Source organism: Amblyomma americanum, chromosome 1 (assembly GCF_052857255.1).
Source record: "Amblyomma americanum isolate KBUSLIRL-KWMA chromosome 1, ASM5285725v1, whole genome shotgun sequence".
NCBI classification, from domain to species: domain Eukaryota; kingdom Metazoa; phylum Arthropoda; class Arachnida; order Ixodida; family Ixodidae; genus Amblyomma; species Amblyomma americanum.
In genome coordinates, this window is record NC_135497.1 from 362,072,572 (window position 1) to 362,099,833 (window position 27,262).

General features: G+C 46.2%; 1 pseudogene; it reads left to right on the top strand.

The window, feature by feature from the left end:
- Window positions 1–16,772, top strand: part of LOC144121862 (uncharacterized) — a 69,372-nt pseudogene extending 52,600 nt beyond the window's left edge.
- The last annotated feature ends 10,490 nt before the right edge of the window (window positions 16,773–27,262 follow it).

Consider the following 27,262-nt stretch of genomic DNA (forward strand, 5'->3'; position numbering starts at 1 on the left):
CATATTTGAAGCACACTTTTAGCTGCCATAGAACAATCCTGTGCTCCTAATCGCGTTGCTGGAAATGACCTTTGCATGCTGGCAATGTAGTGAAAGTGTAATTTCGCAAATACAGCATTAATTGCTCCACAGCACACTTCAATTCTAACGAATGAGCTGTCCGCATAAACGTATTTGCCACACACGTCAAGCTGCCGTTGAACAGTTAGAGCTCGAAATCGCGTTTCGGGAAATGACATGTCGGCAATGCATTTGAAGTGTACTTTCGTAAATACGAAATTAATTCGCGCGTAGTATACTTCAAATGTAACAAATGGGTAGTGCGCGTCAGCATATTTGCAGCATACTTCAAGCTGCCGTGGAACAACCTAGTGCTCAAAATCAGGCTTCCGGAAACAGTTAAAACTCTCCCTTTTCTGTCGTCCATTCGTTTGTGTTAACTTCTAACAGGAATGCAATCACCACTTATTTAAATTACGTGTGGACAGCGTGATAGCATCATACCGACAATAGCGCCATGCGCGCCTCGGGGCCCAGTCATGCCAGCGAAAAGGACTCAGACTGGCAAGGCCGACAGGCTCCCATAGACGCCCATATATTTGTTGGTTGACAGTTCGACTCCTGACCGATGCCTGACGCAAGTTAGGACTAACAATTCGGTACTAGATAGACCATAGATTCGAACGCGACTACTCCGACGCTTGTGGGGGCCCAATTTGGGGACCCACAGTCTTTGAGCGAAAAGCACTTCACCGGGCAAGATAATGTGTACCCCTCACGAGGGGTATATATAAGCCAAGCCAAGTATTAGGCTTGTCGGAGGAGTTCGTGTTTGCTGACGTCACTTCCCGTCGGCAATTCTTGCGTGGCGACCTCTTTCACGTTCAGGTCCCGTCACGTGACCTTGCATTGGCATAGACTTCTTGATAACAACGCGTTTTATCTGGGATTGTCTGTCTCTTGATGCTGATAACCAGTTCAGTCATTACTTCTGCTGTTAACAAAATTGATCAGTATTATGCGGTGAATCCGACTAGCCAACCTTTTGTAAGCTGAGCCGATGTGAATGTATTTTTAACGTAATTGTATATCGTTAATGTATTTTTAATGTGGTGTAATGTATTTAATGTATATTTTTAGTATACTTTTAATGTATATTTTTAGCATATTCTTAATGTAATGTTTGTATATGTTTAATATATTTTTATGTATTTTATGTGTATTTTAGTACATTTTTGTATAATAAATATACTAAGCGGACAGAAAATGTATTTTTGAGGAATTTCTAAGAATGTTCAGAATAATACTCTTAGCATACTTAGGAAACATTCATACTGCAGTTTAAGCATAGGGACAAAAAATGCGAAATAAATACAAAATGAATGTGTTCGAAGTGCATTTTTAGCACAGCTTTTTTAGCAAAGGGCTACCACGGCCTCGTTGTGCCGCTCCAACGCTGCATCAGCAGACGTGGAGAAGGGAATTGCGGTGAGGGCCGCCACAGGCATGCCACGGGTCAGCGGACAGCGACGCTGCATCAACCATGGATTGGCGAGCCTGGATTGGGGTGTGCAGCAGGAAGACACGAACGAAGCATTACCAGTTAAACAAGCCTAGTAGAGATAGCGCTGCAAAAGGAAATGCGTGGTTACGACAGTTATAAGCGCATCATAATACTTCGTGCAGTTTGCGGCCTTCTTTGTAACCTCTTAAAACTGCCTCTGGAAGGCAATAACTAAAGAACTACAATGTTCACTGAAAGAAAGGTAATTTCTTTAAAATCAAATTATTTTTTTAGAGCACCAGCTATGGTACATCCATAAAAAGCAGACTAACACTTGTGGTGCCTGTATCCGTAAAACTGGTAATTGTCGTAATGCGCTCTCAAAGCAATACCTTCAGTGGGATCTTCAAACAGAGTACGAATGCTCATATAAAATGAAACGTTAATCTCCAGAACAGAGAAAGACAACATACCGCACATTGCTTTCGCTGGGAAAGGGTATCAATGAGCTATTTCTCCAAGCGGCCATCAAGAGCACGCAGTGGCGCCAACGAGGCTGCATTTTTGGTTGCCCGGATGAGGGTTGCCTTTACAGACCGTATTCCCGCAGCTCGCTTTCTTCTGTTATCCCTGTTCAGCAAGATGTCAGAATAGGGAGAGCACCTAACCTTACGAACTCGAAAGGATGTGAGAACAATTTGACTGTATGGATTTTATTTTTTGGAACTGAAATTACGAAACATCATAGAGTGGAAAAAATTACCTATAACTGCATGCATTGTCATTTATCATACTAAAGGAAATACCTATCTTATCTCTTATTTTTTATCGTTCGCCCCCTTAGAACCACCTGATCGAAGTAGGGGATCGCTTTTTTTCATTTTTTTAACTTGTCATCGATTCACTCTTCTTTTTTACTTTCTTCTTCCGGGTTTCCCCCACCCCCCTCCTCCGTAGTTGTTTGCACTCGTGCTTTACGCTACTTTTGTACCTCGCGCACGCATTATAAAAGTTTCGTGTTTCAAATGCTGTAGTACGCTCGAAAAAGGCTGCTTCTTCAACCAAAACGTCGTGAGTTAAATTCTGTTATGGTTTTTATTTTCTGGTGATTATATATATATATATATATATATATATATATATATATATATATATATATATATATATATATATATATATATATATATATATATATATATATATATAATGTGTGTGAGAACTGAGCGATGTAGGGAACAGATTCGTGCTCTCTGCACAATCATTCCGAGGACTTCATAAGATAATGTCCGGTGCAAAAAGTGGCGTATACAACTCGAGCTCCTGGTATGCTTCATTGCCTCGCTATTTTTCGAAAACTTCTGCTGTTGAAGTCGAAGCAGGAGAAAGGGATTTTATATGAAGCAGGCTATGTGGCTGGGCTAACTGATTTCATTCAGTCATCATAGAGTGTGCAGCGCTTGCAGCCAAAGCCACAAAGACGAGAACGACACGCACACTGCGCTGAACAATCAAAATTATTTTAGATCTAATTAATCCGCACCATTCATTTGGCAGAAACAGGGTTATGCGCAGTCGTACCTACGGATAAAGAAAACTGGAGGCCAATTCTATGAGCGGCAGTCAGGAAATGAATAGCCGGAAAGGCTAAGTCCGCAATGAAGCAAAAAGAAAAACACTGCAAAAAAAGAAAGCATGATAAAACGTGGAGAAAGCCGAGAGCACTTTGTTGTCGTCATCGCCGGGTTCGGTATTGGCAGTTGTCTCGGCCTTGGTCACATTTTTTTCTTGCTGCTTTTGTAGCGTCTTTCCATCTATCCATTTTTGTTGCTAAGCTTAGCCTTCTGTGCTAGCTGTCGCATAATTGGAATTTTTTCTCCTGTTTTCTTTTGCATAAACACGCGAGTGCTTCACCACCTTTCTGCCAAAATAAAAATTGTAGTTCGAGTAGCTCAAAAATAAAGTTCAGCGCATTGTGTTCTTTGTTCTCATCTTGGTGGCTACATTTATATGCGCTATGAATTCCATCACGCCTTTTGTCTAGAGGAATGCCAGCTTTGCCGTTTCGATCCATGGTCATCCAGTTTGGCGAAAGCGCTGAGAGGTTCCAGAGAAGTAACGAGCACGATGGGGGCGTGTTGCATAAACCACTTTCGCTCCCGTCAGTACATTCTATGCTGTGTCAAATGTAGAACTCTTTATATATGACACGAAAAAAGGAGATGGTAAGTCGCCTGACGACATCCTGGCCTTGTTGGACGCAACATCGATAGTATTGAGTTGTGGAAAAAATTGCATGCATGCAACAAGCGCACGTGCACTACACTGGAGTAACGTGGGCCACAGCGCGAAGTATCCCTGGTGTTTCCTAATATCTTCTGCAATTTTTAAAAACACTCTTTCTTTTGCTAGCAGTGCAGCGCATCAAAATGCAGCTGAGAGGTGCTAATTAGTTGGCTCGTTAACTAATTCTGAATAAACAAATTTTTAACCCTTAATCCATCTTTTTATTTATTGAGAGTGTGTAGCACAACGTAAGTAATGCTATATCAGTTTTTAGAATATCAAACATTGTGCTGTGCCCAACAAATTTTGCCTACATAGCACAAAACATATGCGCATTTGAAAAACTTACAGGCAAAGAAGCCCCTCCAATTCACGTCGTTTGTCAAAATATCTGATATTTGTGGGGCCAGAGCACCGAGAGTAGTTGATACCGAATTTTTAGACGACTACTGGAATGCTTCCAAATGTGCTAACCTTGCATAATAAAGGCATGCTCAGAATTGCTACACATACGTGTGAACTGAATGCCTTAGTTAAACGGAACAAGTGACTATTCGAACAACGAGTAATGTCAAGAATTGAAGTAGACGGCTGGACAAGCTGAGGTTGCACAGAGATTAACTCTTTAATGCCCAGTTTCTCCAATTTGTGACATGCTTTGCACTCGCAATGTTCTCATAAATATATCCAGCTTCCATGCAAAGTGTGATGCCAACGCGTTCTCGGCAGCAAACGCTTTTTGATCAGAAAGCTTGGCGGTAATGTGAAGTAGCTGGGTGGGGAAAAAGGTGAAGAGAATGAGCGACTCCCTGAAAGCATTAAACGACTTGTCTTGCATTTTGGCACAAGTTTTGTAGAAAAAAATGGGAAGACATTTGTTCAACTGAGCAGTATCCTCCGACCTTTGAATTTGTTCGAGGCCTCCGAGGTGGTCTATCAGAGCACTCGTATTAGCGGCACAAAAACGTCTGAACACGCTTTTTTTCCATGTAGGGATATACCGATTTCTCTATATTTAGATCCGCAAAGAAAATCTTTGTATACTGGGTTTGCATTGCAGCTATAATAGCTAACTTACCGTAGAGATTGTTAACGCTTTTTTTCCTTGTTTCCTTCATAAATTCTGTATTAAAGGGTTAAACGAATGGCAGATTTAACAAACCTCATTTGCGCAATAAATAAACGAAGAACACCAGAAATACGTTTTCCCCGAATGTCTGTTCTCTGTCACCAGACTTGTTATCCGTAAAGCCTATATTGCTCTTAAAATTGAACGCATATGCCTAGTAAACAATGTGTTTGCTCGAGTAGAAAGAAAAAAATAAAGCAAACCTGCTCCTACGGAATATGAAACGCTGGCGTCTCTGATTACATTGTGAGATTATTATGGGGCTTATCGTTCACCCCGAAGCTACTTCAAGCTCTAAGCAATGTTTACGGGGCGAGTTCGCGATTCTGCCTACTTTAAGATATTGTCACGAAGACGACGAAGCTGGTAGCGGCGCGGGACGTACCACTCGCTCTAGGCCAGCGGCTATTAAAATCATCTCACTCCCATCGTTCATCGCGCCTCATTCTTCGGCTGGCGGCCACGTAACATTTGGTGTGAGATGCGGAGTGCCTTCTCCATCCTGGTCCTTGAGCTTTGGCATCCTCCGCCTGGCGCGGTTTCCGGCCGCGTGCACCTGGTCCTACCCTTCCGGCCATGCCCCAGCCAGCCGGACCTGAACCGACCTCCCCGCCCACCCCAGCCCCATCCCCCAACATGACCACAGGACACGACCCCATGACCCGACCGACCCGAGACGCTGCACAGACGTGAGGACACAGCCACCTGCCCTTGCCGTTCGGAGCGTCCAAAGGCTTCGGCCGTCGCTTCCTGGCGACCTGCGCCCGGACGCTTCGTGGAGGAGGATTCATTCGCCCATATCTTTCATCGTGGCGGCCAGCACTTCCCCTCATGCCATTTCTGTTGTGCCGTCCTCTGAACCGATCGCCACTGAGCGCGTCTCTTCGTCGGTGTCTTCTTCTATCCACGATAGGGACGATCGCTCGGCAGCCCCGGGTAGTGTCACGACGACGACGAGTCTGGCAGGGGCGTGAGACAGAATGCTCGCGCTAGGCCAGCGGTCGGTAAAAATAATCTCGCACCCATCGTTCATCCCGCCTCATTCTTCGGCTGGTCGCCAAGTAACAATAATATTTGCGCGAGGCAAAATGCACGGGTATTATTTTCGTCCTCATCTGAACGCAGTTTAAATCCGGATAGTGACTGCCGCCCCACAGTGTCTAGCTGGTGATGATAGACCTTAACCGGTGATCGCAAAAACTTCTACTAGTGTCGACCTTGCAGTTGGCCACAAAAATCTGTGTTACAAATATCAATGTGGTAATTCTAATGGCCAGAATCGTGCCGCATGAGAAGGTGTAGGTCGGAAATTCCGAAATGCACTTTCCAAGGAAGAAACATTAAAAAGCCTTTAGCCCGTTTAAAACCAAGTAGTGTGTTCAAACTCGTGAACTAGTCCATTTTTTCTTTTTCCCGCGCCGAACGCATGAGGTCCAACTTCTCGTGGTTTTGGACGTTCTCTCGACAGTATCGCTCGTGTTGGTGAAGGTGGTGCTCGGGCGTCATTGTTCGAGTAGTTTTTATTATCAGAAAGAAACTGAGCGCTTCGTATGCTGCCGCTCGTGAATAAAATAAAATTAGCACGCTATTGGCTGTACTCAAACTTATGGGATGCGACTTCGCAGCATTTCTGCATCTGATAAAACGTTGGCCGGATCAGTTCCGGACCTCGGCTTGCCCATTTTGATGAGGTAAATGTTTGATTTGTTTTACGGTTGTTTAACATTTAAATGTGATTCAAGCTATGAGGGGCGGGGTAGTGAAGGGCTCCCGAATTTTCGACCACCTAGGGTTCTTTAACGTGCAGTTGCATCGCACAGTACACAGGCCTTTAGAATTTCGCCTCCATCGAAATTCAACCGCCGCCTCTTGGATCGAAACCGCGTCTTTCTGTCAGCAGCCGAATACCATCCAAAATTGAGCCACTGCGGCTGCCCTTATGATTAGATCAAAGCGTAAAACAACCGTGTGCAGTGCGATAAGAGAATTCCGTTGGCTCGAAGTTAATCTTGAGACCTCCGCAACGGCGTGCTTCTCACTATGGCACGAATATGTATCCCATGCGTACTGCATGGCACTGCTCTTCCATGGGGCCGAAAATTCTAGCATAATGTAAAGGTTACAAACAAAACCGGACTAAAACTAGTAGTGCAGTGGCTCAGCAGTGGCTTCCACGTTTTGAGCTGGGCGAAATGGTTATTATCAAAATTTATTGCAGCATGCCTGTATTGTGCGGTCCCGCCCATGAAGCGATGTTTGCGGATCCGTCTAGAAATTTCCCTCGAGATGCAGAGAATTCCTCAAAGAAACAGTGCTCGGCTTTTTCATACCTCTGCTCTGCCCATCCCTCCAACCAAGTGTGACCAAGAAAATAAAGAGACCTCCACCCACTCTGCTTCAAAGCAGTCGCATGAGTTCTGCTAGCCTCCCAGCGAAGATGCTTAAGGCTTGCCTGGCATGTCCACCGCTGCGTACATCGTGTCATGTGCACTGGGATATAGAACATCACCTTATGTGCTGCTCACATTAGAATGCCAAGAAGTGTGTACTACTCGTTCCTCTTAAAAAGGCAGTATCGACTCATGGTTCATTTCGAATCGGTGTTGACCCACTGGAAACCAGTTTTACTTGAGACAGGCCTTCTGTCGACCCAGAGTTCTTCAAGATAATGCCAAGATTCGGCATGCCGACAGCCGCAGTTGATGACTACTGTTAGCGTTTGTGTGGTGGCGGCGTAGCTCTGCTACGTCAGAGATATTACCTGAGCTTTTGCATTAAACTGTTATTTAAGTGGTGGTACTGTGGAACCATTACCTGCAGAATATTCGGAAAGCTAACCTAATCAGTAGCTTGAAATTTCAAATCAAAGCGGGAAAAGAAAGTTGTTCTCAATCAGAACACCGACTTCACGTCTCTGCAGTTTTTTTTATATTTTCTGCATAATTATAGAGGCGCCGCTCCCTTTGTGTCACGGCGATGGAAGTGGAGGCTTCTGCGCCTTCTGTGGAACCCGATGCGTCGACAGCGGCCGCCCAGAGGAAGCGCCTGTACTCCCCGAGTGACTCAAGCAGCCTGGACACTGTTGTGTACTGTGATGACTCCTAGACTCCTCGAATTGATGATTCCTCGACCGACGATCGGTTCATAATCGCCGTTAGTAAAAAGGCCAGGCGAGACTGCGCAGACCAGCTGTGTCGACGTCAACGACGTCCCCAAGCACGGACACGATCATCACGGTGCGAAGTGCCGAGGCACATACAGCCTTGTTAGCGTCATTGGAACTAACAGAAAACTTGAACTGCCTGAAAAGCAAGTGATCTCTGTGTTTCATGAAAGCCTCGTACCAGAAGGGATTAATTACGTTAGAGCAAACCCCCACAAGAGCATCATTGCTATAGATGCCATGAAGCGAAGCGCACTAGAGAGTTTAGTCGCCACACCAAACTCGGCAATATCAGTGTACACCCTCTTATTCTACGAGACAGTGGAACCACGGCTGTTGTAATTTATAACGTCGACATCGCCATCTCTGCTGCCGACTTTCCCTTCCTAATCAAGCCGGCAACCAAGAGCATTTCCATAATACCAGTTCAGCGCCTTGGAACGTCTACATGCATCAAGCTGACGTTCAAGGGTGACTACTTTCCATCATACGTGAAATTGGGGCACTTTCGTCACCCAGCTCGTCCATTCGTACCAAGCCGCTACAGTGCAGGAAATGCATGAGGACTGATCACGTGAGCGGCATCTGTCACAACTCCCTCGTGTGCCTAAGAGGCTCCGAGTCAAGCGGCGGCGACAGTTGCCGCGTGCGCCAACTGTTGTGGCCCTCACGACTGTTCCTCAAAGGACTGCCTTCGCCTAAAGACTTAGAGGGCGGTACTGAACCAAATGGCGCGAGACCTTTCCACCCGCAAAGAGGCCGCTGCAAAGGTGCACCGACATCGTTCGCGCTGCCGAAGGTCGTTGAACGAAGCAAATAGCTTTTAAACGAAGACCCCTAAGCGGCACTGCAGTTTGTCCGCCTCCACCAACCGCACTAAATCAGGGAAGCCCGGCGCCAGGTGACACACGACCTGTTGCCTCAGATACAACCTGGCTACCACTACCAAAGCCTAGAGCGCACAATGCGTCAGGTACGTTGCCGCACCATGCCTGCAACACCTACGACTCACCTGGGTAAAAGGCACAATTCGGACCCTGGACAACATATACAAGTGACTGCAATGATCACGTCACTGATGAATGTCACGCGTGCATAGCTTTCCAGCTTGCGCACGCCAGCAGCACACAACGCATTGCAAGTACTGGACGTGCTACATCTAGTTCTTGCAGCTCTGCATTACATTATAAGACACCATAGCTCCCCCGGAATTATCTTTCCCGAAGAAAGTCAAGCAAGATTTTATTTTTCAGTGGAATGCTGGCGGACTCCAGTCCCGGATTTCAGATATTCGACACTACGTTTATGTAAACCACTGCCCCATTCTTGTTATATGTGAACCGAACCTACCCAACAATTTAGGATTATCCGGTTATAAAACATTTACTTCCTCCACGCGCAACAGAACCAGCAAAGTCATCGTCTGCATTCGTCGTGAAATTACATATGTGCTCCTTTCGGTTCCCACACACAACAGCAACAATTATGTTTGCCTCAAAGTGAAGAGCCATGACCTCACGTTTACCCGTGTGGCTGTGTACATGCCTCCTTCAAGCAGCTTTGACGACAAAAATTGAGTGATTTGATGCGAGCCACCTTCGGTCCATGGGTGATTACTGGTGACTTCACTACTAACCACACCACGTGGGAAGGCGTTAGGATAAACCTTTATGGAAGGAAACTCGTGTCTTTCGCCTCTGACCATGACCTCTAGTGCCTTAATGACGGGACCCCGTCGTATATTCGAGGGTGGCCTATAGCGGCTGCCTCTATTTGACATTCGTTTTGAGAAGCCTTACCAACAAGGTCCGATGGTTTCGAATGTAGAAACCCATGACAGCGATTATACCCCAAACTACCTGATTGTTACCGGCCTTTCCATGTCCAGTTCAGCCACACGCATGCTGCGCATTCATTAGACAGCTTTGTTAGTATGTATGGAGGATGCTTGTATGGAAGGATTCTCGACCGGTCATGAAAAAAAAATTAAGGAGGCCAAAGAGAACGCAACCTTGCTATAACCTTGTCGCAAAGTACACCGACTTTGATATCGAATTACAACGACTGCGGGGACTACGGCGCTGGGCATAGAGCAGATGCCGACGAACAAATTCGCGCTTAGACCTCAGAGATGCAAGACGCCCACAGAAGAAAATTCGGCGAACAATTCAAGCGCGGCAGACACAACATTGAAGATCATTTTGCGAGCAACTTGACCGACGGAAGCCTTTGTCACGCGTTAAGAATGGGATCTGTATCCTCTGCACGTCTCCTCAACAGCGCCACCCGTTAAATTCTTTGCACTCTGTCAAAAACGCAACGGGATGGCGGTAGCCAAAGAAGTTTGCGCAAGGATAAAAAGCCGACCGAACCCACCCACAACGCTGCACTGCAGTGATGTTCTGCCCTAGCAAGATTCACGAATGGATCGCCTGTTCTCCATGGAGGAACTTGACGCTGCTGTGGTCGTTGTAGAAGGTCATCATTGCAGGGTCCCGATGATGTGACGTGCTGCGCACTTGCCAACATTGGCCAGGAGGCTCGAGGGGTTGTTTTGGATACATACAACAAGTCATGGTGTTACGGCATACTTCCAAATAAATCGAAGGCCAGTTGTCTGGTTCAACTTCTTAAACCTTGAAAATCAGCACTCGACATTTCAGCGTACCTCCCAATTGCACCCTCCAGCTGTGTCCGGAAAGTAATGGAAGGAATGGGGTTAACATGCGTGGAATGGTACCTGGAGGGATGTCAAACCTACACAGGATTTATGTATGGATTTCAATGTGGCAGTTCTTCTGTCGACAATGTAGATGACCTTGTAACATCCGTCCAGCACCCAAAAAATTTGAGAAGATTGACCGTGGCACTGTTCTTGGACAGCAAGGGCTCCTACGACAACTTAACACATCAGGCCGATTTGGGCGTATTAGAAGCTGTTGAGATTGGAGGCCGCATGATCACCTGGATACGCAGCAATACGGCAGAAAGGTCGTGTTTTGTCCAGAATGAGGAGGGACCAACCTCTTTAAATCTAAATTCGAGCGGAGCCCCACACGGTGGAGTGCTGAGCCCAATTGTCTCCAACCTTTCTCTCATCGGCTTGGTTGACTGTTTGCCACAATCTGTTCATATCGAATATGTGTCTTTTATACCTGTATTTGGGCATCGAACATGACCCAAGGTTCTTGCGAGACTGAAAAATGCTGGCGGCATTGATACTGACGTTATACCTCATTCAGCAGGACCTAAATATTTCAATTGAGAATTGTTCTCTCGTGGCGTCCACACGCAAAAAAGTGACAACTTACTCTATATATACTAATGGCAACGCCATTCGCTGAGAGAGAAGCCACCGCTTCTTTTGCATTTTTATCGATAAGAATCTCTCATGGAGTCCCCATCTCTACTACATGAGATAGCGACTGAGAGCGATTGTTCATATTCTCTCCTTCCTCGGGGAAAGTCCTGGGGCGCATCTGTGCACTCGATGCTTCAGCAGTACCGTTCGCTGTTCCTGAGCTACATGAGGTGAAACGTTTCCATTTTAAGCAATATTAGAAAGACAAACATCCGGACAACTCAAAGTGTTCAAGCGCAAACTCTACGAATCTGCCTTGGACTGCCTAAATGTGCCTCAACAGCAGCCACTCTTCTTTTCACTGGGGAACATCCAGTTACTACATACATTGCAGTTGGAACCATGAGAACACGCGAGTTCCGAGTCGTCATCTTAGCGCTCTTCAAGCACTCAGACCGCATACTGCATTTGCAAAAGTAATTGAAGCTCATCGTGACTATCTTCCTTCGCAGTTCACTCCTGCTTCAAGACAGTGCTCACCCATACAGTGTCTGCATGAACCTTCGGTACACAGCTCTATTTCGAGAATTACTAAGAAATCTGGATTATCCTTGGCTGCTCTCAAACAAATGACATTGGATCATCTGCATTTTAATCACAATAATCACACACATGTCTGCACAGATGGCTCAGTGACTTCAAGTTCTGCTGGGTCTGTGGTGATACCGGCCAGGTCTATCTTAATGAAGGTGAGGAGTAACTATCACACCTCTTAAACTTGTGCGAAACTACCTGCTCTACGGGCTGCAGTTCAGTTCATCAGTCAGGAGTCTCCACATGACTGGAAAATTTTCGCCATCTCTAAGCAGTCCTTCAAAGCCTGCAAGCTGCACTGCGCCACGGGTCAAGTGAAGAACACGTTTCAGAAATCCGGAAGCTGTACCGCTACGACACATTGAAACGACATGAAAATTTTCCAGTGGCAGCCAGTAAACTGCAGTATTAATGGAAATCTTCAGGCAGACAAAGCTGCCCAAAACGACAGGAACCCTCTCAATATTCCTGTAACGAGGTCTGACGCAGCGTGTGGGCTTCCTTCGTTGAGGCTGGAGCTGCCACGTTCAGCGTGGAGCATTGGAGAGTTCTGCAACCGTCGCCTCAGGGCATTAGTTCCTGTTGGGCTCCTCCGTCTTCCGTGTGACATAGCGCGTCGCGAAGCAACATAACTGTGCCGTCTATGGCTCGGCGTTGCCTTTACAAATCAATATGCTTCCCAAATCGCGATGGCCGACAGCCCTTCTTGAATAAACTGCGTCTGCGAATAGACAGTCAGCGCCTGTGTGAGTGCCCTGTCTTTGTGAACGAAAGACGAAGCTGCGTTGGGCTATGGACCGCCTTGATCCTCACCCTTTCACAGAGCACAAGATCCTCAAGATCCCCGTCCCGTGGCCACATCAGTCGACTGCCGTCAAGGCTTACAAGGCAGTGATTTATATTTTACCAACGACTGCCTTAATTGACAGATTGTAACAGTGTCTCCCGTTTCTTCTCTCTTCCCTTTTTTAATCTCTCATTCCCTCCCCAGTGAAGGGTAGCCAACCGGAAACCTTTCTGGCTAACATCCCTGCCTTTGCCCCCTTCCTTTTATCTCTCTCTCTCGAATCAACTCAGCATTCTGCACAAACCCGTGGACTATACCGGGATGTGTGAGCGAAAATTCGATGGCTGGCGTCCTTCACTAAGCCGATGAAGTGTGAATAAAAGGGTGTTTCTATACTCTTTACTCAATATTGCTATGCTTGGGCGAAAATTGAAACCCATCGCACTGTCCTCCTGCCCAGCCGTCTCTACAGTAGCTCTCCCACTTTCAGCTGTCTGAAATGATTATTAGCGATATTTATCTGAGCACCGCAATACTGTGCAGCAATGCCACTAAAGAGAATCTAACGTTCTGAACCAGACACACTGAATCGCAACTGCTTCCGCTTCATATAATGATGCAAGACCTTCAGAGATACACGGTTTAAAAAAAAATGAAGTTCAGAGAAAATAGCTCCGACTACCCTAATGCCGGCTTGCTGCGTTCATTCTTAAGCTACTAGGTGTACGAGTTGGCAGCACCGGTATCCCTTTGTACTTCATTGGCACCGACAAAGCTGGCGCCATGCTTGTTAGGCTCTGTTAAAATAACGTTAACCGAAGAGAACTTAACTTAATGAACGCGCAGTTAATGCGTCTTAATGATCTGTATTTTTTAAAGTTAACGATCAACATTTTAGCCACCTTGGGTGGTTTTAAAAGCAAGTAGTAGCATGTCACGAGGTGCTGCACCGTGTTTGTACTCTGACATGCACAGCCGGCTAATTTCTGAACAGTATCAGAGGAGCACTGAGCTCGCACACAGCGCCAACTCACCAAGCGGAACGAGAAAATTAGTCGTAAACGGCGTGCATGCTGTGCTATACGCACGTGTTCTTCCAAATTTTTTACTTCCCTTCGTTATAGGGCGCTGTACAACTGTTTTATCGGCGCTTTGCGCTCCACCACGCTCATGTATTACTGAAGAAAAATTGTCAGCGTTTACATATAACAGCTTCAACGATTGTCATCTGTCTAGCGAACTTTTTAAGAAGATTCTCAATTTTTAAGAAGATTTTCAAGAGCTACACGGGCAGCCGGTTGCAGGGTGGTAAGGGGGAGGAAGAAAAAGGCAGAGGGGAGGGGTCTCCTGCTGTGTCTTTGCCTGCCTTTCTTTTTTTTCTACGTTTACTTTTCCTCGAATCGTGGAGCGCATATTGTGTAAAGAAACGTGTACTTTTATAAGAAATAACCAGTTTTTTTTTGTCTGGCAACCGCAGCAGTCGCAGCTGGCCGGCGCGGCATTTGCTGTTACGGTTACTCTTTCCTCTTTCCGCTTGCTCACCACGCGTTTCTCGTCCGTTTGCCCTGCTCCTGACTCACTTCGTGCAGGTTTGTTGCAGTGTCTCTGCTTGCGCGTGTTCGACTGTTTGTGTGGATGTGTGTACGTGTTGTGTCTGCCCTTCTTTTTCTTTTTGGTTGCACAATGTCCGATCTCGACATTTCGGACTTCAGCACGACACCATCGGCATCCGCTTCGGACGATTCCCAGCGCTCCAAGAAACGACCTGCAGGTCCGCGGTTCATCTTCACCGAAGATGAACGCCACGTGTTTAGAAACATTATGGTGAAGTATCGTGACGTGATAGAGAAAAAACGAACGGACAATACCTCGAGAAAGCAAAGGAAGAAGCCTGGTCACAGTTTTGCGAAGAATACAATAGCTTGGCCGGCACACGCACTGTGTATGTAGAACGTTTACGAAAATAGTGGGACAATATGAAGTCCCGGCGGAAAAAGAAGTCTGAAAAAAAGTGCGAAATCTTTCGGATAGGTGAGCTGAACAGTTTTACATTAAAAAACTGTCCTACACATTTTCCTGCATGTTCGCACGTTTCATCTTCTGAAATCATTTTAATCCTTACAGTTTGTCATTATTTCTTATTAATGCGAAAAAAATTGTATGGTTACGAAGGTAGCGTCAGCAAAACGTGGCCGCAAATTATGTCCGTACGATTATGTCGTTCTGTGGAGATAAATATGCAAAAGTTTGAGCTAGGCAGTGCGCGAGTAGACTTCGAAATGGAAAAGTTTGGTTGCTGAATTGTAAATAGTTAATTAAATTGAAATAGTGAAATAAAACAATGCTGTGCTTAAAGCAGGTTTTGTGTGACCAATTCGATGAAAAACGCTGTAAATGCACGAGAAGGCTTACAGCTATAAAAAAGTGAAGTTTAAAAAATGAAAAACAAGCAATAACAAAATAAATAAATAAAATAAAAACAAAGTTTCAAATAACAAACAAAATTATAAAAGAACGGAGGGATAAAGAGAGAAAAGGGGAAGGCTTTCGCATTTCCGTCCTTAAGCAGACGTAAGTGCAATCTTCTAATTTTTATTGTTGTGAATAGTCTCTGTACTACATATAAGCAAAACATTACTGCTGTGTGCTGTACTGGTTAGCGATTTTGTTTGTTTTTCTTTTCAAGCATTGCGTGCTGCACGCAGAATGCACTTCACCTCAGTGCATTTCACTGCACGGATGGTGCTGTAGGAGATGCACAATTAAGAATTTTGGTGCAGGTGGTGGTACTCTTGAATGCCGGACAATGAGTCCGGCAACAGAACTGGTTGGTGCAGTCACTGACCACATGGCGATAAGACTGCCAAATCCATTGGACAGGGACGGGGCCCATGTCAGCGAGGCAGTGCTGTCCCTGCCACCTGCTGCACTATTGGAGGCCATGGTGAACGAAAACTAACCACGCCAAAGCTACTTTTGCAGTCAGTAAGGCTGCCCTCTTTAAATACTAGTTACAACTGTCATGGTTAGTTTTCCTCGTGCATGAAATCGAAAACCTGCACCAGGGCTGGGAAAGAGATTGTCGGAGAGGGCTATGGATTCATTTCAACTGCAAGGGATTCTTTAACGCCCGCTTACATGCCGCTGTACACGGGCGTTTACACAACTCCTCGCACCTATCGATATGTGGGTGCAGCATCCCAGATTAAATTCGCAACTGGCGCTCGGCTATCGAGCGGCACAGCAGCAGACGTTATTTAATTTCTGCTCGTTGTATGTGCATGTGCTCAAGGAGGCGGGGCCACATATTTTTTGTACTTCTTGGCGGGCTCGAACTGGGTCCATTTTTCATCATGTCACATATATGCTGAGAAGTTTGGTTTTAGATGTCTACACTAGTCATGACCATGTAAAGGATTAAAGGATTTATTTTTGGCTCCCTGTTATGGTCTGAATAGCCTCTCTTTTTGGTCTTATTTGTTCTTTTCATGTAATATCACAGTAGTATGTATGTAAGCATAAGAGCTCACCAATTTTGTCACAGAATTGCAGAGTTCTCATGAAGGCATTGTGTGTGTGTGTGTGCATGTTTTTACAGGTTAGGTTCCTGCACACGTCACAATGCAGGCAGCACCGTCACCATGGTTGAACAGCCGACCAATAAATGTCGATGCACTTCCTGATCAGGAATAGTGCCTCACTGCAGGCAGACCAACAGTGGTCGTGCCAAGTAAGAGCTTGTCTGAAGACATCGCACTAACCTAAACTGCTCGCACGAGGGCAGGTAGCCCCCGTGTTGCTGCGGTGGAGCGGACACTGGCTCCTGAAGCAGCCGCCAGAATCAAGGCTAATGAAGCTGAGGACCGGCGCAAGGAAGAGTTGCACCAACTGGACCTAAAACTCCGCAGGAGCCAGCTGGTCGAGGAGGCCCTCAAAAACAAAATGCAGCGCAAGCTGCTCTCTCTTGATATTGAGATCAGGAAACTGCAGTTGGAAGCAATGAAGCGCTAAATGGAGAAATAAAATTAACTTGCACATATTTGTTTCAGAACAGTTCTGTGTACAATTGCCACACTGTCGTCATTTTGATGTAGTCGTACAGTATTTGCTCGTTCCTTCAGTTTTTTGAAAACAATGTTCTTTATTTAACACAGTGCACATGTACAAACAGCACAAGGAAATACAATATGGCAAGGATCAAGCAGTAAAAAAGGGAGGTAGCCTAAATGCGGCTAAAAGAAAATCCGTCGTCGGCACAAATCGGAAGGTGTCATAATAGTTCACACAGAAAGTGACAAAATACCAGTTGTGAAGGGTGTCACGCAGGGATACACGTTCTCTCCAGTACTATTCGCCACGTGCTTCCAGGATATTTTCAGAGAACTGGAGAAGAAACAACTGTGGGTGAAATTGAATGACGAATGCCTTAATAATCTCAGATTTTCTAAAAATATTTCACTGCTAAGTAGCTGAGAACAAACTTCAAAGCATGGTCGAAGACAAGCAAAGGAAGGAGAACGATGTGTGTAAAAATGAATAATGAGATCTTCAGTAATGTTAACACTCGCAACAAAACAGCCTACGAAAGACAGTAAAGCATTGAAAGTTGTAAGGTAAATGCACCTATTTAGAACATAATGACCACAGATCTGCACAACATGTGTAAACTAACTAGTAGGATAAGCATGATGGTGCAGCGCATATTGCAGGCACTCTCCATCCATAAATGTAAGTTTACTAGTATTCCTCAACAGCCATATCTTGTGAGGCAAAGCCTATAACCTATGGCGCCGTTATATTGCAGCGAACTACGAAAAGGAAAATGATAAAAGAAGCCGTTAAAGTGCAGAATGAATGAGAGAATAAATTCGAGTTGGTAATATTCAAGCTGGAATCAAGAAGAAATAGGCATGGGCAGGGCATGTGTTGTGAATTCAAGATAAATGATGGGCCATTGACAACAGAATGAATTCCAAAAGAATGCAAGCATAGCAGAAGGCGGCAGTAAGTACGGTGGGCTGATGAGATTAGGAATTCTGCAAGAACAAGGTGGCCGCAGCTGGCACAGTACAGGGTTAATTGGAAAGATACGGGAGAGGCCTTCATCCTCTCGTGGACGAAGTTCAGCTGATGATGACATTACATGCTATAAGAGAACACATATCAAAGAAATAGACAAAAACACAGAAATTACCATAAAAATAGCGACATTCTAACACTATAAAAGTATTGTGTACATTTATCGAGAAGGTAATTAGGACACCTAACGGAACGATCTGGCTATAAGCCCCACCCGAACACGAGAGCAATTCACTTTGTCGGCAGAAAGCTGCGGTGGGACATGAAGCTTCTGTGGTTGTATGCTGGGTCGTGACTGCTGGATAACAGGGAGGGCCACAGCAGGTGGTTCCGGGCACTTCTGTAGAACAGCGAGATTGTGGAGGGCGCCGCAAACAGTTTTTTATAACTGCTGAGCGCTCAGGGCGGTTTTGGAGGCCCATATCTAGGCGTGCGAAGCGGCATTTCCAAACTCCTAAAACTCTCTCCACACTATTTCTCGTTTTAATGTGGGCCGCCTGATACCTGCTTGAAAGATGAGCACTTGGAAGTAAAATTTTGTATCGATGTTATAAATTGAAGAGCACAGCAGTCTGCGCATTACTTTCTCAATGGCCCCTCTGCAGCTATAATGACGCTTCAATTACATTTGCACACCTCGGGAATTAGCAAGACAGCTCCAGGGGCGTTGTCCGTCAACTAGTGGCAAATGTGTACTAAATCTGAATGTTGAACTCTTGTTGAATTTGAGTGGAAAAATGGAAAAAGCATAAAAAAAATTGTGTTTCAGTAACAAATAAATATGAAGAATCTACTCTGATGTAAAGCGTTTACGGAACAGTAAAGGAACAAAAGGAGATGACATTTGTACATTTGTGCTGCCTTCAATCCAAGAAACAATGGTGCTACGTTCCCTCTTGTACTTACCTGCCCTCTGGGGTATTTGGTGGGTTGCATCTGCCAGACGTGTCATTAAAAATGACATGCAGGGATAACCTGCGTCTCCCAGCACCAACCCGGGAACTCGCTGTCTCGTAGAGGACCCGTGCACGGCTGTTGTCGAAAATTCTGCTGTCATGAACTGATTCAGGTCAGCCGACGACCACGTCATAAAATTCTAGTCTTGGCTTCGTGATTGACTGAATACAAGATAATATGTCTCTGTAGTGAAGATATTCTCAGGAAATGAAAATAAATTTTTGGGTCTACATGTCAGATCACTCTACTCTTCAGCAATTAATATATATTTATATAGCTTAGGTTCTATGTTTTACAGCCAACAAGAGTCAGAAAAATTAGCGCTTTCATTGAAATGGTGCAAGTTGTTTACTTGCAATGCGAGTGAAAATTTTGTGCATCGTGTAACAGGAACGCTAGGTAACATTCATGGCATTTATTTAGTTTTACCCTCGTGGTCATACAGGCATTTCAGAAGGGTGCAAGAAGAATAAAATGTAAAACAGGCAGTGCGAAAAATAAATGATTGCTCCTCTATATAAAATGTTAGCTAAGGAATAGAGAAATATTTATAAGTGGTTATAGATGTGCTTGTGTTTATACAACGCGAGCCAAATTATTGAGGCATTGCTAAAATATTGCCCCCCAAAAAAACCGGCATCACTGATGAATTTATAGCGAAGTCGATTTTGACATATAATGAGTGCGTATACGTACATACAATAATTAAACCAGACCATCCAATCTTGAAAAGTGATGCCGGTTCAGCACTGCAAGAGATCGATTATCTTTTTTTGCTCAACATTTACATGAACATTATTTGAATAAGACGACAGCTGTGATTAGAATTGTAAATGAAAGTGGCCCCCATGTTTGTTCTAAATATCAGCGCGCGTTAGTACGATATAATATCACCTACATCGCATTAAAGTTTTGCAAAAAAAATGGGCTGACTTGCACATTGATGGAAAGTAGCCTTTGCGCTTGCGGTATACCTCTCCGAGCTGCCCGCCAGGTGACTTGATTCTGATGTGTGTGCAGTCTGTGCACCCATTCACCCCAGGGAAATGGCCAAGGCGGTAGAAGTCCGTCGTGTCAGCTTGAAACTCGGCCGCAGTGGCGGGGAACATCACAGTTCGAGGGAGCAGATGTGCCGTGATCAGCGTGGATACTCGTTCCACTGCACGGCACACCGTAGGTTGTGATACATTTACCAAGTCACCGGTGACGACTTGCAACTTTCCACTTGCATAAAATCGAAGCGCAATGGCCAGCTGAAGCATCGTTGGTAGCGGGTGACCGCGATTGCTGACGCTTTCTTCCATAGGCAGGCACTTCAGGAGCTCTCGCACGGTGTCCTTCGAAAACCGGTACCGGGATAGGAACTCCCCATTGCTGAAATGCTCTAGCGGGTTTATTCTGTCCCGCAACGCCCGTCGTGGCAGAATTGAAGGTTCGCTATCGTCAGCGCCGTCGCGGAACAGTTCGCTCACACGTAATACATTTTTTTTATAATAAACTGCACACCTCCAACCAAAAATTTAATTTTAAACCAACGTTTCGAGGCCGACTCGGCTCCTTCTTCGGGGGTGACTGAGGGCAGTAGCTAGCGTCTTTAAAGTATGGAGGTGAGGAGGGGGTGAAAGGAACGACAGCTGTGATGCGAAAGGCGTGGAGGAGGGGGAGGGAGGTTAAGGCTGTTAGTCACGTTGTCGCAATGCGAAGAGGCGGTCAATGGCGACTTTTTTCGTTGAATTGAAGAGCGAAGTCCCTGGGCATATTCTGGGGGCAGGTTTTCTTTTGTGCGGTGGTTGTTGTTTGTGGTGGTTTGGATGTTCCAGGATTCCAGAAGGAGCCTTTTGTGTTAATTTGGTTTGGTTCTGAGGATGCGGGTTTGTTCGAAGTTGATTCTATGGTCAGAGTCCTCGGAATGTTCGGCTACTGGATTGCGCTCTCTTGCAAATTTGCGGACGTCGTTTTTATGTTGCCGAATTCTTTCTTTGAAATTCTTGGTTTCGCCGATGTAACTTCCCGATGCAGCGCCATTACGCCTACTCCCATCACCAACCCGTCTTCTCTAGAATTTTTCTCTGTTCCATCGAAGCCGCCCTGACGTCTACCCAACGAGCCCAACTTGTCGCCGACCTGCACCGTTTTGAACCTTCGTTTGACTGCCAGCAAACTTCCTTGGACAATACAACCACCGTTACCCACTGTGTTGACACTGGCTCCCATGCCGTCTGCGCCAACGTCCGTACCGCGCATCAGCCGCTGAGCGCCTCATCATTGACGAACAGGTCACCGGCATGCTCAAGCGCCACGTGTTAAAACCGTCGCAAAGCCCGTTGGCATGCCGGTGGTCCTGGCCAAGAAAAATAACGGTTCCATCAGGTTCTGCGTCGAATACCATCATCGGAACAAGATTAGACGCAAGGACATTTAACCCCTCCCTCGTATCGAAGACGCCCTCGATTGCATGCAGAGTGTTGAATTCTTTTTTTCATTGGACTTGAGCCCTTGTTACTGGCGGGTGCCGATTGCAGAGGCCGGTCGCTCAAAAACTGCATTCGTCACATCCGACGGCCTCTATGAATTTAATGTCATGCCCTTCCACCTCTACAATGCAACCCGCCACATTTGAGCGATTGATGGACAACCTACTGTGCGCGCTTAAATGACACACACCTTTGTTACCTATACGACATGGTAATCTTTTTCCCATGTTTTTCGTCTCAACTCCAGCGCCTTCAGACTGTTCTTCGCTGCCTGGCAGACGCTGGCCTCCAACTCAATTTAAGAAAAAATGCCGCTTCGAAGATCGACAGATCACCATTCTCGGAAATATTGTGTCAAAGGATGGCGTCCTCCAGGATCCGGCAAAGTGGCGAGCTGTGGCATAATTTACTAAACGCACTTCTCTAAAGTCATCTGCAGATTCGTCGGCCTCTGCTCCTACTTCCGCCGGTTTGTCCGTGATTTCGCTGCAATCATCGACCCCCTGACCAAGCTCCAGCGGCCACGACCTTTCCGCCTGATCGCCAGCCTGTGATGGTGCCTTTGCGACACCCCATCGCCTCCTGACCAATCCGCCAATTCTGCATCATTTCAACCCTCGTTCTCCGCCGGAACTCCAGACCGATGCCAGCGGCGTTGGCCTCGGTTCAGCACTCGCTCAGCGCAAGCATGGCTCTGACGAATACATTGTTGCTTGCGCCAACCGGACACTCACAAAAGCTGAAGTCAAATATTTTGTCACCGAGAAGGAGTGTTTTTCCATACTTTGGGTCATCGTCAAATTTCGCCCCTACATAATTGAGCGCCCTTTTGACGTGGCCACCAATCCCCACGCCCTCTGCTGGTTGTCCTCTTTGAAAGATCCCTCTGGTCGGCTGATGCGCTGGGCTCTGCGACTCCAAAAGTACTACATTCGCGTTCTCTATCATTCAGGCCGTAAACAGGCCAGTGATGATGCCTTCTCACGTTCGCCTGTGCCATCTGAGGCAGTGCCTTTTATGTCCGCCCTGCATTTTTTGACTTTGAGTCCGCTGATATAGCTTCCGAGCAGCGCCGAGACCCATGGATCGCTTGCCTTTTAGATTTCTTATCCGGCCAATCATTTCGGCCTCCATTCCGTGCCTCCGTCGTCAGTCGCACCATTTCGTCATCAGAGACGAGCTTCTTTACCACCGGAGCAACCTTCCGGGTGGTCGCAAGTGGCTGCTTGTCATTCCGACCCATATGCGCTCCCTCATTTGCTCTTCCTATCACGATGATGCCAGTGTGCCCATGCCGGCTTCTAGAAGACCTTCACTTGTCTACGACATCGGTGCTACTTGCGTGGGATGTACTGATACGTTCGCCATTTCCTTCTGCCCTGCACCGCATGCCAGCTCCGAAAAAACCCACCTCACCGATCCGCCGCTACTATGCAGCCGCTGCCGTGCCCAGCGCAGCGCAGCCCTTCTAACGTGTTGGCATTGACCTACACGGTCCTCTTCCCAGCACATAAACCGGAAACCGCTTGATCATCGTTGCCATTGATTATCTTACACGCTAAGCGGAAGCGTTGCCTTTAACATCTGCTGCAACCCACAACATTGCATTCTTCATCCTCCATCGCATTATTCTTCGCCATGATGCTCCCAAATAGTTGCTCAGTGATAGAGGTCCGACCTTCCTCTCTGAAGTTGTAGAAGCTCTCCTTCATGAATGCAACATCGTTCACCGCTCCAACCCCACCGACCATCCGCACACAAATGTAAAGGTTGAGCATTTAAACCGCACCCTCGGCGACATGCTGGCCATTTATGTTTCTTCCGATCGCTGTAACTGGGACCGCGTTCTCCCTTTTGTCACCTACGCTTATAACTCAGCTGCTCAATCCACCACTGGATTCTCATCGTATTTTATACTGTAGATCCGTGAGCCTTCTTGCACAATGGACACTATTTTACCGTACCGCCCTGATGCTTCCGAATTTACAACTCTTTCTCAAGCTTCAACTTATGCCCAAGAATGCCGACAGCTTGCCCTGTCCTTCTATTCTCATGCCCAGAAGAAGCAGAAAGCACTGGGATCACTCTGCGCTTCCTCCCGCTTATCTTACGGACTCTGGTCTGGCTGTGGGTACCTTCCTCAGGTCCCGGCCTTTCCTCCAAACTTATTAGCAAGTACCAGCGACCCGGCCGTATTCTTAGCAGACATCCCCCGTCAATTACCTGATTGAACTCCTTACGCCATTTCCTCATCATCGTCGCCGAGGTCGTGAAATTGACCACATGGCCCGCCTCTGACCATACAACCATATTTCGACCTCGCCATCGTCACATCGCCATAGGCCGCCAGGATGGCGTCTTTTCGCTCATGGGATAATGAAGACTGGCCTCCGGCTCCGGAATCTTCAGAGGCTGGTGCTTAAAGAAGAAGACAACGACAAGCGCCGAACGCTACGACCCTGGTGCGCGCTCTGGACTGACCACTGCCTCTGGTCTGTACCTGGACTGTACCGCTAGTTTTTCGCGATGCAGAGCCTTGTAAGACGTTCCTTGTGTGTGTCCGCGTGCGTGCGTGCGTGCGTGTGTGTGTGTGTGCGCTCTGTGTGTGTGCGTGCGTGTGTGTGTGTGTTGTGTGTGTGTGTGTGTGTGTGTGCGTGCGTGCGTGCGTGCGTGTGTGTGTGTGTGTGTGTGTGTGCGTGTGTGCGTGTGCGTGCGTGTGTGTGTGTGTGTGTGTGTGTGTGTGTGTGTGTGTGTGTGTGTGTGTGTGTGTGTGTGTGTGTGTGTGTGTGTGTGTGTGTGTGTGTGTGTGTGTGTGTGTGTGTGTGTGTGTGTGTGTGTGTGTGTGTGTGTGTGTGTGTGTGTGTGTGTGTGTGTGTGTGTGTGTGTGTGTGCGTGCAATCATGGCTATGTGCACCTGTATTCCATACTCGCCTCGCCTCCATGCTTCTCGCCTCCATGCAAAGAACTTCCTAGCTTTATTGCGTTTGATATGAGCTATGATATACGGAACAAACTCTGCGAAGCAGCGTCGCAGCTATAACCATGTAGGGTTGTGTGGATGATGATTTTAATCCTTTGGCGGCAAAAAACTTTTTTTTCTCAGTGTGGGCATTGGAAACACCCTTTATGCTAAGAGTACCTGTTGATAAATGTGTTTTCGCCGACAAAATAGACCCGGTGGACTTTTTTGCGAACACACATTGTTTTTTTCTCGGTTAAAAGTCAGCATGTCGCAGCAAACAGCACCCTTTCTGCTTCCATTCTACGGACCATTCTCGCTTTCATCAGGTGTATGGGTAACTTTTGGGTAGCTTGTGTGAGTACCTAGCCATGCGCCACTAGTGTCCTTTTTGTTAAGCATGTCCCATTCACCTCTTCCAGAAGATGACATGCAGATCGAAAAGCTGTTCAAGCGGACTATGAACAGGATAGCTCACATCGGCAAGCACCCAGCTCAATCCGTTTGCTTCCACATAAGGACTATTTTGAGAAATATAAAGTGAAACAATTTTATGGTGTTTTATGTTATAGACAAATTGTTTATATTTCTACCCATGGGCTATCTTCATGCTTGAATGTTGAAAGTACAAGAAACGACAATTTCAGGCAGTGGCACTGGAGAGATAACTAATTTGAAAATGTAAGCTGTTCTCTGAGTAAAGCTAACCGCACTAGAGGAGCGACGCATCGCCATGATCTGATCTGAATCCGGCCGCTTGCTGCCGTTTTAAAATACTGTGTGAAGTAAAACGTCTGTGAAACGCAATCTTCTAGCATAGACAGATATTATCGCTCTTTGAAGTCAAGCGTATAGTGAGTAAGCTTCGCTGCTACAAGGAGTTCTCATTCTTGTAAGCAGGGCGGGATATGCATTTCAACTTGCCACCGTAGACACCTCTGCTTCGTCCTGACCTTGTGGAGTGGGCGTTTACGGGCAATTTCCTATTTGTCCTTTGAGAAATTTCCAGTCATAATTTTTTGTAACATAACTTATTAAAAGTAAAGAAACCTCCGTCTTGTTTCATCGTTTCGTATGAACAGTAGGAACGATGCGTAAAGAAGTAGCAGCGTTTTGGTTGTCATTTTGACATAATTCCAGCCTTAACGTCATCGCTTCTTAGATGCCTCAATATTTCTCGCGAAAGAAACTGAATATTGTTCTCGCACCTGTGAGATAAAGAGGCCGTGGAATTTTGCCTTAAAGCAAAAATCCGTATTCTACGCTCTGCTGAGTTTCTAATTCGTCTGAATTCACTTTGTTTAACTATTGTTTGTCAAACATATGCAAGGTTTTCGACGTTAACAATTATTCACCATATTTTCCTTTCTCTGCGTATTCTGTCTCTTAATTGTACAAGGCCTTTATTCTAACCCAGGCTGAAGAGATTCTGACGAAAGAACTCGAGGTTTGTTAAAATAGGAAACATGAATGTTCAGAATTAGCTGGCACAGGAGACGAGAGGAAATTTCAGAAGATTGATATTTCACAAAAAAAAGAGAAAGGGAAATCTCCTTGGCGTTCCCGAAGGTGCGCCCCTGTAAGAGCACCCCAGCGCAGGGCGCAGGACCTGCTCCCCCCCCGCGACCTTGGCGAAGCGGGGCGTGCGCGGCAGATTTGTGAGAAAACTCCAGCGCCCTGGATAAGACAGGGGGAGGGAGACACAGCATAACGTGTGCTACGACGCTTCCTCTCTCTCTGAGTGCCCTTGTATGTTTCTGAAAATTTATAACTTGGACAAGAGGTTGTTACATCTTGTTATGCGGTTCTTTGTGAGTCTTCGCTCAGCGATGAAGACAGGCCCCTGTTTTCGGCAAGCCGTGTAGAGCGAGCTTGGAGCTCGAGTGTACTTTGGTGTCAGTTTTGGTAGCTGAGGCGTTCTAGGACAGGCTTTGCGAAGCGATGCTGGCAGGCCCCGGCTTTAGGCAAAACGTGTAGAATGAGCTTGGAGTTCGAGGATAGATTTGTGTCAGCTTTGGTAATTGAGGGGCTCTAGGTCACGCTTCGCGCAGCAATGTAGGCGAGCTCCGGCTTTCGGTAAGCCGTTAAGAGCGAGCTTGGAGCGCGAGTTTTACTGTTGTGACAGCTTTGGTAGGTAGCTGACTGCGTAGCCCTATTTCTTCTCTGTGTGTATTCGTGTCTGTACAGTTTTTTTTAAGTATTATGAATGTCCAGTTCCTTTGTTCTTATGTATATCGTCGCCCGACTATCGTTTGGCTGTCTACTGCGAGTGCAACTCCAAATAAACTAGCATCCCGACGCAAGCAAGGTGTCAAGAAGAAAGAAACTCATCATCTATACTACGATGTTTATTTAGTGGATGCGGGGAGTGTTTATTTGAGAGCCACAGCCATCGAAAGTGGTTCCGGCACACCTCCTGCCATGAATAATGAGGTGCTCAAAGCAGCTGGGCTATCTTGTGATTGGTTCTCCATAGGTATAAATTTTTCCGAGCGCTTGCATGTTCTTTATGTTCGCTGCTGCAGAATTCCTGTTTCTGCAGATGATGTCAGTGGTGTTTTTATTGGCCTCGGCAAGAGTAATATCGATTTTGACAATGCTGCTTGAATTTGCTGCATCTTTGAACCCGATTCGGCGCACCTAATCGTCAGTTGCTTCGAATTTGACTGCATCAAAATAAAAAATATATTGAGAGGCTATTTGCAGAGTTAATCGAAGGCGAAGTATGTGGGCAGCACTGCTTACGCCTGACATACCTTGCTAGGCATTGTTACACTATGTTATGCAAGAGCAGAGCAGACGCTCTAGAATTTCAGCATCACTTCATTTGGAGCAGGATGAAGATTTCGAAATAAGGTAATCCGAGAGAAAGCAATTGGGAAGGAAGCATCCTGCGTACAGATCTGTTGTCCATGAAGGCTGCGGGGCGGCTGACCCGAGGAGTAGTTACCAGATCGCTGCGGCCGCAGGTAGCCAAATTAGCCTTAGTAGTAGCCTAAATTAATACGCGAAATATTTAAGTAGCCCTAAAA